A 13,381-nucleotide genomic window follows, 5' to 3' on the forward strand; every position below is an offset into this window, starting at 1 on the left:
TCTGAAGAGAAATATATATAAACTAGTAGCGGACATATGGGCTAACATAAGACTTATGGACTTGATCTCGACTGGACTGGCATGTTTTCTTATATACAATTGCTTTGATATAAAACTCTCTTACACATATATGAGTCCCTCGGGATTTGTTTCTCCAGTCAAAAGGGACTAACACAATGGCTTTGAAAAAAATCTCTCTCTCTCTCTGGTACTTCCTTGAATGCATGCCTTAGAGTAAATGTTGAGAGTTTGCTCTTGCGTGCCAGTCTGTTCTTTTGTTAGTAGGTGACTTCAGGATCTATGAAGGTCTGGGAATTTTAAGCACTGGAGCTTTGGTCTATCTTTTTCTCCCATTTCGGTCAGTATAGGTAGTAGTGGTAGCCAGGCACCATCTAGTTCTTCTGGTCTCAGGGGAGATGAGGCTGTGGCTCCTGTAAACTATCAACCCTATAGTCTAGTTTCTTCTCTCAGACTTTGGTTTCTATTGTTTTTTGCTCCTGAACAGTTTTTTACCATAAGTATACTTGTACTCTTCAACCTGTTCATGTGGCACATAATGTTGCTTCACTTTCCTCATGTTATTTAATTTTTGTTTTGATAATTGCAATTTCCTTTTTGAGATATGTTTCATTTTTCTTGTCCCAGATGTCATTCTTGTGTACAATCATCTTATTGATTCTTTCTGATATTACATACAAGGCAAAAGAGATGATTTGTTTCTGGTCTCCAGAGCCTAAGTAAAGAAAATTCCTCTGAGAACATTTTTGTGTAATATAGGTGTACGCCAATAAAGCTTACTCCAAAAATAAGGGGGGGCTTAAATTACACATGTCACCTTTTAAAATTTAAAATTTTCTTCACAGTGGATCTACCAGATGGATGTGCTGATTTTGATTTTTCACCATCTACTGAAAAATAATGATTGCCTTCCTCCAGCTTGGTAGAACCAATGTTAGGGGCAATTTTTAAATGTATGGTGGCTTTTGTGACATTTGTTGGCAATTTCTGACCATGAGGACTGCTCCATTATACCAGAGTCTAACAAAGTATGAGATGTGGCGGGAGAAACGCTTTAGTCTCTGTCAGATAATTTGACCAATTCGTTTGACTTCTGCTCCACACATATATATTACATTTGCTTGTTAAAATTACAGATCATAATCTCATGGTTTGGAAAGTCCTTAAATTAGGGGGATGTGAAGCTCTATTTTTTTATGTTACGTGCCATTTATTCATATTGTGTTTTAAAAAAATCATTTTTGGGGACTCTTATAATATCCCATACACCAATTATATCTGTCATATCTGTACATATGTTACTATCATCATTTTCAAAACATTTTCTACTTGAGCCCTTGGTATAAGCTCTTCTTTTATCCCCTTCCTCCCCCACCCTCCTATCCTTGTGAATCCGTGATCAATTATATATTGTTATTATTATTTCATATCTTACACTGTTCATTGTCTCCCTTCATCCACATTTCTATAATTCATCCCCTTTGGGGCGGAGGCCTACATATCTATCCTTGTGATGAGTTCCCCTTTTCTAGCCCTTTCCCCTCCCTGACCATCCCTCTATCCTCATGATATCGCTACTCCCACTACTACTCCTGAAGGATTTACCTGTCCTGAATTCCATACTTCAAGAATTCTTATTAGTACCAATTTGCTTTCTCCGGACTAGCCAAGTTTGTAAGGTATGTTAAACTCTGTTATCCATACTTTAAATAGGATTTAGATTTTTTTCAAGGGAACAACAAATATGTTTACATGAATATAAGAAAATATTTGATTCCCTTTTAGATACTCTGTAGTATACATGCTCATAATTAGTATGCCTTTCTTTTTTATTTTAAAAGATCATTTTATTGGAGGCTTTTACAGCTCTTATAACAATCCATACATCAATTGTATCAAGCATATTTGTACATATGTTGCCATCACTATTTTCTTGATATTTACTGTCTATTGAGCCCTTGATATCAGCTCCTCTATTTTCCCTCCCCCCACTCTCGTGACCCCTTAATAAATTATAAATTACTATTAATTTCATATTTTACATCAACCACTGTCTCCCTTCCCCCATGGTTTCTATTGTCTGTCCCCCTGGAGGAGTGTGTGTGTGTGTGTGTGTGTGTTTGTAGTTTTGTGTTGATCATTGCAATCAGTTCCCTTTTCCTTCCTTCATCTCCCCACCTTCCGTCTATCCTTCTGGTATTGTTATTCCCATTTCTGTTCCTTGATTCCGTCTAGGTTGCAGTGAAAGGCAGTACTGAGGTCATGATACAGGGTGGGTGGTGAGGAAGTCTCAAGGAACCAGAGGAATATTGTGTGTTTCATCAGTACTTTACGGCATCCTGGGTGACTCATCCCTTCCTTGTTACCCTTCTGTGAGGAGATGGGTTTTGAGTCTCTGCTCTAGCCCCCCCTCATTCTCAACAATATGCCCCCCCCACCTGGCAGTCTACTGATTCCTGTTACCTGGTCCCAACAACATCTCATGATCACACAGGCTGGTGTGCTTCTTCTATGTGAGTTTGTTGCTTCTCTGCTAGATGGCCACTTGTTTAACTTCAATCCTTTAAGAACCCAGATGCTATATCTTTTGATAGCCAGGTTCCATAAGCTTTCTTCCCCACATTTGTTTATGCACTCATTTGGTCCTCAGCGATTGTGTTGGGAGGGTGAACATCACAGAGTGTCAGTTTGTTAGAATAAAGTGTTCTTGCATTGAGGGGGGGTATGGTGAAGTCTATTTTGATAGTTTTCTTTTTTATTTGCTTTTTAAATCTAAGAAATTGACTGGTTCCAAAGTATGTTATTTGATGCTCATAATAAACAGTTTCCAAATATATAGGTTAAATTTTTTTCATAGTTCCATTATTTATTTTTCTAGCGCTATTAAGAAAGATCAGTGGGTAGGAGGCAGTGAATTCTTCATTATCAATGAAGTCATAATAAGATGTGAGAATATGGAGTTTAAGGATATCTGACACATATAAGAAAGATTTGCTTTTGACTACTTATCTGGTTGCTATGAGTTGTAATAGATTCAATGACAGTAGTCTGGTTGGTTTATTAATCTTAAGGCTGATGGTTTTAATCCATTCGTCAGCACCATGGAAGAAAGGTAACCCACTTCCATTCAGATTCCAGCCTAGAAAACCCCGTGGAGTTCAGCTCTGCTCTGTAACACATGGGGTCATCATGAGTTGGAAGTGACTCAATGACACCCGTTTTCTGTTTTTCTTTCTGATATAGTCATGTATATTACATATTTAAAGTTAAGCATAAACATATTAAATGTCTGGATTAAAAAAAACCTTTCCCTCTCCTATGTAAAACTGTAGAACAACCCGTAAAAGTAAGATTCTAGTATTAGATTTTATGTACTAAATTATGTTCTGGAGTCAGGATAGGTGCATTCAACCTGTGAGAACTACAATATCTATGACATCTTGGTAATTGAAGTAAGCTTTAATGTTAGCTTGATTTAAGTGTAACTGAGACAAATTTTTATTTCAAAGCTATGAAATCCCTTTAGAATGTGTGCACATTTAAACCTCGTGGGTTGGCCATTTTCTCAGATCAGCCAAATCAAGCCAACTATCTGCCAATTAAATAGAACTGTCATGCTGAGGTATTCATTCTTTAGACTGATTTGCTTTCCTGGTGGCATATAGCACAAAGATGCAAAGCAGGAGTATAGTGAAGTACAAAGCAACCCAAGAAAAGGTCAGGAAACCCTGATCCTAGTCCTGAGCCAGTAACTAACAATAATAATGACAAACTATACATGTATATCTTTCTACAAATTAAAGTACTTGTCGACATATTGTTTACCTCCTCCAACTCTTCCCACCTTTTCTATCAGTTTTTCCTACAGTGGTGACTTGCATGTTGTTGTGATGGTAGAAGTTATGTCAATAATATTTTCAAATCAGCAAGTTTATCATTGGTGGAAGGTTTCACCAGAGACTCTAGACCAAGATGGTCAAGAAAGAAAGGCTTACTTTTGAGAGTCAACCAATGAAAACCCTATGGGTCACAACAGAACATTGTCCAGCTTGCTTGCTTTGGACACACTATCAAAAGGGTTCAATTTGTGGAGAAGGGTATCATGTTGCGGGACCAGTGGGGGCACAGGAGACCCTTGGTGTAATTAAACATTGGTATCATAGCTTCAACCAAGGACCAGAACATGCTGGTGATCATAAGGATGCTGCATAGGAGGCAGATTCTTCTCTAGGGTAGATAATAACCACAATACACACACTGTATCACTTGATTCCATTACCTATGGTTAGGTGCCCTTGACCATTCTGACTCATAACAACATTAGGTTGATATGTTTGAACCCAATGCTGCAGCCACTTATACCAATCCATTTCATTGAAGGTATTCCTCTTTTTCATTGCTTTTCTATTTTGCCAAATATCATGTTCTTTTCTAGAAACTCATCTCTCCTTGTAACATGTCTAACATACGTGAGATGAAAACTCACCGTTTCTGTTTCTAAGGAACATTCTGGCTGTACTTTCTCCAATACAGATTTGTTTGTTCTGTTGGCAATTCGCAGCACTTTCAATATTCTTCATTAGCACCATAATTGAAATGCATTGCTTGGTACATCTTCTTTATTCAATGCCGAACTTTCAGAGGCAATTGAAAATGCCATAGCTTGCATTAGGCACAATTTAGTTCTCAAAGTAACATTCTGACTCTCCAACACTTTAAAGAGGTCCTGTGTTGCAGATTTACCCTATGCAATGTGTCATTTGATCTCATGACTGCTGCATCTATGAACAATGATTGTGGATCCAAGCAAGGCGAAATCCTTGATAACTTCAACATTTCCCCATTTATCATGATGTTATCTTACTGACCCAATTGTGAAGATTTTATTTTCCTTACATAGAGTTCTAATCCATCGTGAAGGCTGCAATCCTCGATCTTCATCAGCAAGTCCTCCTCACTTCCAGCAGGCATGCTGAAGTTTGTTAATCAGTCTTCGTCCAATCCTAATGTTGCTTTCTCCTTCATCTCGTTCAACTTGTTTGAATATTTGTGCAGCATACAGGTTGAATAATTAAGGTGAGAGGACACAATCATTATTCACACTAGGTTAGTCCAGGTAGACTAGAGAAACAAATTCATAGAGACACTCATATGTGTATAAGAAGGACCTTTATATACAAGAGCAGTTGAATATGGAGAAAACATCCCAGCCCAGTCCAGATCAAGTCCATAAGTCCGATATTAGCCTATATGTCTGATGCCAATCTATAAAGTCTTCTTCAGACTCATGCAACACATGCAATGACGCCGAATACAGGAAGATCACAGGCCAGTCAGTGGGAAGTCTTGTGAATCCAGTGGTAGTGTAAGCATCTCAGCGCAGGTAGGAGTCTCCACGTGCCTTTTCCGCCTCCAGAGGTCTAGCTCCATCAGCCTCTTTCCATGTGTCTTCTCCATAGGCATTTCTCACAGGGAACGAGCTGAGAGAGAGTGTATCCCTCCTCCAAGGAGGAATACCAGAGTTTCCTAGAATCCTCAGGAGAAGGCCATGCCCACACAGTGGCCTCATTGGCTATATCCTGATTGACAGTCTAGATTCCACCTCTTCACTATTAATCCTCCAATTGACACCAGATTATTTAACTACCACACGCTTAAATTTTTTTAAAAAATATACACTATTCTCTTGTTCTATTTCAAGGACTGCCTCTTAAGAAAGCCAGAAAGATACCTGTGTTCTGTTGACTATAGAAAGACATTCAACTGGTAGAGCATAACAAACTATGAATGACATTGAGGAGAGCAGGAAGACCAGACCACTTCACTAGGCTCATGTGGAATGGGTACATGTTATCAGTACCTAGGGGTGCAAATATTCTTGTTATCACTTCTTTCAATTTAAAAATTTTGGATATGATTAGAAGGATACTGAAGCTCAAGAGACTACGGTCCATGGATAAGGTAATTTAGTACCCTGATGATAATTGACATTCAGATTTAAGTTTCAGAATTTCAGAATTCTCATTTTTAAAATGAAATTGTCTGCTACTCTATAACCAAACCTGAATCTGTTGCGTTCAAACCCAAATCTGTTTTGTTCAACTCAGAGTGACCCTATAAGGTAGAGTAAAACAGCCCCATCAGTCACGGTAGGGTTGCTATGGGTTGGAACCGACTGGATGGCACCTAACAACGCCCTCATGAACCCTTCATAATTCTTAAATTATTATTATTTTTCCTTATGTTACACGGTCCAATGTCTCCCCCCACCTTCTTCTCTGCTGTCCATCCCCCAGGGAGGAGGCTATACATAGATTCTTGTAATCGGTTCCCATTTCCACCCCACATTTCCTCCACTCTCCACATCGCCACTCTCACCACTGGTCCTGAAGGAGTCATCTGTCCTGAATTCCATGTTTTTCCAGTTTCTATCTGTACCAATGTACATCCTCTGGACTAGTCAGATTTGTAAGGTAGAATTGGGATCATGATAGTGGGGGCATGGGAGGGGAGAAGAAGCATTTAAGAATGAGAGGAAAGTTATGTGTTTCATCATTGCTATCCTGCACCCTGACTGGCTCATCTCCTCCCCACAACCCTTCAGTAAGGGGGTGTCCAGTTGCCTACCGATGGACTTTGAGTCTCCACTCTGTACTCACCCTCATTTAAAATGATATGGTTTGATGTCTGATAACTGATACCTCAACAGCTCGTGGTCACACAAGCTGGTATGCTTCTCCCATGTGGACTTTGTTGCTTCTCAGCTAGATGGCCACTTGTTTATCTTCAAGCCTTTAAGACCCCAGACGCTATATCTTTTGATAGCCGGTGTGTTGTACAGGGTTCTCTAGAGAGACAAAACCAGATTGCTAGTAATTATATATAAATATATTTATAAAGATAGATATATAACACAGGAAATGAACCATTAAATTACATACAGATAGATAGATAGTACAAGAAATGAGCAGTTAAATTATAAATTATAAAGCAATGAGACGCTAGCAGACCTTTAAGTCTTGAGAGCCGCCAGTCCCTTTTCTGTAGAGAGAGCTGGGCTACATATACCCAGGCAGCAAACAGCAAGGCAGGTCACCAACGGTCGGTCCCCAGCTCTAGAGACGAATATTCCAATTGTGTGGGCTTAAAATGGCCTGAACTTACAGCGACACAGTTCACAGGCTAGGAATCCCACAGGTAGTGTACCCTTTAAATTGAGGCACAGAACAAGCAAGGCAGCCACACACAGGTCCGATGATTAAAGAACGAGAGACAAGCAAGGCGAGGCTCACCGAGCCATTTTTCTCTCCGCCCTTCAATTGATCCTACTTGTGTTTATCGGCCAGACTGGCACAATAAACTACCACAATCCACCCCTTGCCAACCAGGCACCTGTACACAATTCTTTACCCATGCATACTTATATGATTTCCAGGCATTAATGAAATCACACTTATACTTATCATCAATCATCTATCATACATATAAATGAAAACACACTGAGTCAAATTATATCTGATATATCATACCTGAACATAAGAAATATATGCAGTAATCACATACAAAGAAAATGCATTGACAATTACAAACCTCGCTTTTGCAATTGATCACGTGGTCGTAATTAATAGGTAGAACTACCTTCTACTACTACCCATTCCCTATTACCTTTGCCCTCAGCAAGCACCTCAGCTGGCTGTGGTTTTTTACTTGGTGGGGTGACCCATGCCTTCATTCCTGAGGGGTCTGGGTTGCTGTAACTTACCATTTACTTTAATCACAGGGCATGGTAACACTAAGAGTCGGCTTATGGGATCTCCTGGATTCAAGACATATTCTTCTTTACCTCCATTATGTAATGCCAGTCCAATTTTTCCTGGGTAATCAGGATCAATCACACCACTTAGTACAGTAACACTCTTTCTGACCTGTTGATCCAGAGGCATGAGAAGCCCAAAGTGGTCAGGGGGCATTCTCAGCTTCCAGTTCAATGGAATCCGTCCTGTGTTTCCAGGTGGGAGAGCTCCTTCCTTCGGGACCAGGACCTCCAGGCCTGAGGAACACAGGGTTGCTGGGACAGGAAGCAAAAATGCTGCAAGGGGATCGCTAGGAGTAATAGTGAGTGGTGCCACTCCAGCTTCCAACCCTTGGTTCCTGGACCCGTGAATTCTGGCTATTGGAGACACAGCACCATATATAGGCCACTGGTTTAGAGCGTATGCAGCTTCCTGGAGAACATTGCCCCAGCCCTGCAAGTTGTTGCCACCTAGTTGGCGCCGTAATTGTGTCTTTAGGATCCCATTTCATCGTTCTATCAAGCCGGCAGCTTCAGGATGATGGGGAACATGATATGACAAGTGGATTCCATGGGAAGGGGCCCATTGCCACACTGTATTTGCTGTAAAGTGAATTCTTTGATCTGAAGCAATGCTATGTGGGATACCATGCCGGCAGATGAGGCATTCTGTAAGTCCACGAATAGTAGTTTTGGCAGAAGCATCATGTGCAGGGAAGGCAAATCCATATCCAGAGTAGGTGTCTATTCCAGTAAGAACAAAATGCTGTCCCCTCCATGATGGAAGTGGTCCTATGTAATCAACCTTCCACCAAGTTGCTGGTGGATCTCCCCGAGGAATGGTCCCATATCTTGGACTTAATGTTGGTTTCTGCTGCTGGCAAATGGGGCACTCAGCAGTGGCAGTGGCCAAGTCAGGCTTGGTGAGTGGAAGTCCATGTTGCTGTGCCCATGCATAACCTCCATCCCTGCCGCCATGTTCACTTTGTTCATGTGCTCATTGAGCAATAACAGGAGTGGCAGAGGAAAGAGGAGGACCAGTCTCTACAGCGCGTGTCATCTTATCCACTTGATTATTAAAGTCCTCCTCTTCAGAGGTAATCCTTTGGTGAGCATTCACGTGAGATACAATTAACTTTACTTTCTTGGCCCATTCAGAGAGGTCTATACACATATCTCTTCCACATACCTCCTTGTCACCAATTTTCCAATCATGTTCCTTCCAATTCCCTGACCATCCAGCAAAGCCATTAGCCACAGCCCATGAATCAGTATATAATCTCACATCTGGCCATTTTTCCTTATATGCAAACTGAACGGCCAGGTGCACTGCTCGAAGTTCTGCCCATTGGGAAAATTTCCCTTCACCACTGTCCTTTAGGGAGATCCCAGAAAGGGGCTGTAGTGCTGCTGCTGTCCACTTACGAGTGGCACCTGCATATAGTGCAGAGCCATCCGTAAAGCAAGCATGACTTTTTTGGTCTTCAGTTAAAGTATGGTAAGGAACTCCCCAGGAGGCCATAGGTGCAGACTGGGAGAAAGGAGGCAATGTGACAGGAGTGGGGACTGTGGGCATTTGGGCCACTTCTTCATGCAGCTTACTTGTTCCCTCAGGTCCTGCTTTGGCCCGATCTCATATATACCACTTTCATCAGCTTTCTTCACCACATTTGCTTATGCACACGTTTGTCTTCAGTGATAATATCGGGAAGGTGGGCACCCATTGATATGATTCTTTGTTCTTTGACATCTGATAACTGGTCCATTCTACACCTCGTGGTCAGACAGGCTGGTGTACTTCTTCCATGTTGGCTTTGATGCTTCTCAGCTAGATGGCCGCTTGTTTATCTTTAAGCCTTTAAAACCCCAAATGCTATGTCTTTTGATAGCCGGGTACCATCAGCTTTCTTCAACACATTTGTTTTATGCACACATTTTTCTTCAGCAATAGTGTTGGGAAGGTGAGCATCATGGAATGCCAATTTAATAGAAAAAAGTGTTCTTACATTGAGTAAATACTTAAATGGAAGCCCAATATCCACCTGCTGTCTTAATACTAAAGTTATAAATATATGCACATCGAGCTATTTTCTCATCATCCTATATAAATATATTTACATATATAAATGCCAGTCTTTAGACCTCTATAAATAGCCTTTATCACCTAGTTCTTTTCTCTAATTCCTTTTACTTTTCTCTTGTTCCACTATCATGGTCAACCTTCATTTGGGTTTCAGTAATTTCTCTCAGTTACATTGTCCTTGCTGAATCCCTACCAGGCCTCTCACACTCACCTTGCCACTGATTTTGGATCACTTGTTGCTCCCCTGTCTTTGGGTTAGTCAGCACCACTTACTTATCCCTGCCTCTCCTTCTCCCATGTCCTCCCGGAACCATTGGTCCCATTGTTTTCGCCTCCAGACTATTCTTCCAGCCTATCTTATCTAGATAGATCTGTAAAGATAATAATATGCACCAAAAATCAAGCCATCACAAGATAGGCAACAAATGAGAACATACTGATGACTACAAAAAAGAAAACCAATGACGCATAAAAGAATAAATTGATTAAAAGACAAAAAAATTAAAAAGAAAGAAAAACCTGTAAATAGCTCAAAGTCTGATTTTTTATCTCTAGGCTTGTCCTTCAGTCAGGTCTGATTGGGTGCCATGCTCTGGTCTCAGAGTCTGTCCTTTGTACTCCCTCGGGGGCTCCCTGCTCTGCTCCCATTGTTGCTCTGCTAGACCCTTTCAGTGGTTTGCCTCGGTGTCTTGGGATCAGTCCGGGCCAGTCCTGACCCTGAGTCTCCAGTGTTGTTGTCCCCCTTAGGCCCTGGCCCAGCAAGGGATAGCGTGTCTCATAGTGGGATCAGCCATATGGTCCACTCTGTGTATTGGCTGTTCAGAGTGGGGATATGGTCCTCCAGGCCTGGTGGACCAGGGTGTGCTCCACTCTCTTCCTCCCCCTTCATTTGCTCCCTAGTGCTGTGTGCAGTCATGCTCCACTCCCCTAGCTGTAGCTTCAGTGCTGTCTTCTAAAGTAAATTCTTCTGGGGGGAGGGGCAGTTGTCCACGTAGCTGGTATGGGTGCCGAGCGAGCCCTCAGGCCACTCCACAGGCTCCGCACTCCTTGCTGGCACGCTGCATTCGTCTGGCACTGGCTTTAAATATGGTCCCTCTTTCCCCTGTGGAGACACAAACAATACCCTCCCCTTGGGTAGGTCAGTGCCCTATTCCCCCATCACACATCTTTTTTGTTCTTTCCCCTATTCTCCCTCCACCTCCTTTTTAGTTGGCTACCATTTGTACCCCTGCATTTGGTCTGGCCCCTGCCATACTACCTGCACCTCACCCCTGGAGTGTTTGTATACAGTAGCTTTTTCCCTGTGCCCCTTTTGCATACTTGTCCTTTTGTGCTTGGCTTACTTCACTTAGCATAATTTCCTCCAGTTCTCCCCATGCGGCAATATGCTTCATGCGTTCATCACTGCGTTTTAGCGATGCATAGTACTCCATTGTATGTATGTACCACAGTTTTTTAATCCATTCGTCTGTTGATGGAAATTTGGGTTGTTTCCAACTCCTTGCGATTGTGAGCTGTGCCGCAATGAACATTGGAGCACAGAAGTCTGGCCCTGGTTTGTTTCTTGCCCCTTCTGGGTATATGCCCACTAGGGGGATTGCTGGGTCGTATGGTAGCTCAATTTCCATCTGTTTTAGAAACCGCCAAGTCAATTTCCATAGCGGCTGTACATATATGCAGGTCTACCAGCAGTGGATGAGAGTTCCTATCTCACCACAGCCAACACTTGTTGCTTTCTGATTTTTTTGAATTGGGTTATCTTTAAGGGTGTTAGGTGGTATTGTTAGGTAGCTAGCATCAGGGATGGGAAAGCCCACTAACGCATGCCCAGGAGAGCCAGCATAGGACAAAGCTGGATTTTCCCGCTGGTGGGCTTGGATTGGCCGTTACACCTGGAGCAGCCCACCTGGGCCAGGTGATTGCAATTCAGCCAATGGGAGCGACCTGGGGTCATTCACCATGCCTCCTCCGGGAACTCTTGAAAAGGCAGGGACCAGAAGGGAGAGGGGCTTGGCTGGTCTGGTCGTCTTCCAGGGAGGAGAGAGATCCTTGCGTGACCCTGAGCAGCCTCTGCCAGGTCGCATGGTCAAAGGAATCCTATGGGTGCCGTGTAAAACCTGAAGCTTCTTTTAACTCGCATTAAATTCACTTGGATCACGAGCCCGGCTTCGGCGTGAAGTCTTTCTCGCGCGGAGCCAAGTACCAAGGCTGAAATCTAGTCCCGGAGAAAGAGACCTTACAGTATCTCATAGTTTCATTTTTTTAGTCAGGTATATCCCTACGTATTTCAATTTGTGCTTAGCTATTGTAAAGGGTACTAGCTTTTTAATCGTCTCTTCTGTGATCTTGTCTGATAGACTTCTGTTTGTTGAGTTTATATCCTGTCACTCTGCCATATTCCTCTATTGCTGCAAACACTCAGCTTGCAAACCTCTTGATTTTTGTCTTGCCCTATGCTTTCACAAATGGAGCCCCCAGGTGGCATAGTGGTTATGCATTCATCTGCAAATTACAAGGTCACCTGCGATTTGGAACCATTAGCCACCCCAGGGAGAAAGTTATGGCTTTCTAATCTTGTAAAGTGTTGTAGTTTTGGAGACCCACAGGGACAGTTCCTGTTACCCTGCCCCTAGGGCTGCTATGAGTTGGCATGCATTCAATGGCACAGAGTTTGGGATCCCTTCACAACTTATTCAGTAGAGATTTCTATCCAATCCTAGAAAAACAAAGAAACAAAACTCAGTCTTGTGATTTTTCTGTCCCTTAGTCCTTTTATGTTGTCAACACAGAATGTCCTACCCTTGTAATATTAAAAACTTTTAACTTGATAGAAAACTTCTTCCTTTGACTTGGGACCAAATGATGCAAGCCCCATACATTCCATTGTGCCACTTGAAAGCCACTGCTTAAAATAGTAGAAGGGCTTCAAAAAGTCTGTGGAAAGTCTCAATTATCTTTTCATTCTATTTCTCCATGAATATTTGAAGGCCTCTCAGATAATAACTGGAAAGGAATTTGCAGAAGCTTCTTGAGAAAAAGAATTAGAAAAGAAGGAATTTTACTGGAAAACAAGCAGGTTAATAGAAAAAACTAGAAAAATTGTGTTAGTAAATACAATAAGACAGTGTCTTGCAGACCAGGCTCACTGGTGGAACAATCTCCCCACCCCCAGATTCTGGCACTTCATTTGGGACTTAACTCACTTTTTCGCTATATGATAGACAATCCGATCTTCTGAATAATAAAATGCATGGAATCAAAAAGGCAACATTTGCCCAGGGACAAATCTTGGAAGAGAGGCAGTGATAGGAAAGGAAAAGTGGGAACAGTAAATATGGGGAGGACATGGGAAGAGTGTTACATTGGTGGGGACTGCAATCAATGGTAGGGAACAAAATGTGTATGAACTGTTGATGGAAAACCAATCTGCTCTGCAAACTTTAACCAAAATCACAGTAAAAATAAAAAAAATTAAGACTTGCCTGTCT

Source organism: Tenrec ecaudatus, chromosome X (genome assembly GCF_050624435.1).
Source record: "Tenrec ecaudatus isolate mTenEca1 chromosome X, mTenEca1.hap1, whole genome shotgun sequence".
Classification (NCBI taxonomy): Eukaryota; Metazoa; Chordata; class Mammalia; order Afrosoricida; family Tenrecidae; genus Tenrec; species Tenrec ecaudatus.